The sequence below is a fragment of the Photinus pyralis genome, unplaced genomic scaffold, assembly GCF_008802855.1.
Source record: "Photinus pyralis isolate 1611_PpyrPB1 unplaced genomic scaffold, Ppyr1.3 Ppyr1.4_LG1, whole genome shotgun sequence".
Classification (NCBI taxonomy): Eukaryota; Metazoa; Arthropoda; class Insecta; order Coleoptera; family Lampyridae; genus Photinus; species Photinus pyralis.
In genome coordinates, this window is record NW_022170249.1 from 30,133,397 (window position 1) to 30,133,924 (window position 528).

A 528-nucleotide genomic window follows, 5' to 3' on the forward strand; every position below is an offset into this window, starting at 1 on the left:
CAATTTAGATTTACCGATCTGGGATTTATGGATTACACTAAAAGCAATATTGGACATAACATTATCTCCTAGCGTTCAATTTAATGAAAACATACTTTTAAAGTCGTTAATTGAAGAGCACCACAATTTATGCAAACGTCTTCAGATACGTTTACTACCAAAATTTCATCACATGGTCCATTACCCAAATATATTGGCCATGTCCGGTCCCTTAATTCATCTCTGGAGTATGAGATATGAACAAAAACATCGAATTTCAAAACTAACTTCAAATATCTCTGGATCATATAAAAATATGCTTCACACATTAACTATTAAAACTCAACTAAAATTTTATTATGACATAATAACATTTGATAAAAGTAAATTACTTATTAATAATTTTGGTTCTAAACTACCAGTTGATGATGAAACTTACAAAATGTATTTTCTGAAAATGCCACGCAATATATTTACTGTAAAAAGGATAGAAATTTTAGGCACTCTTTACAAACCTGAAATGGTACTTGTTTTGAAAGTACACGGGAA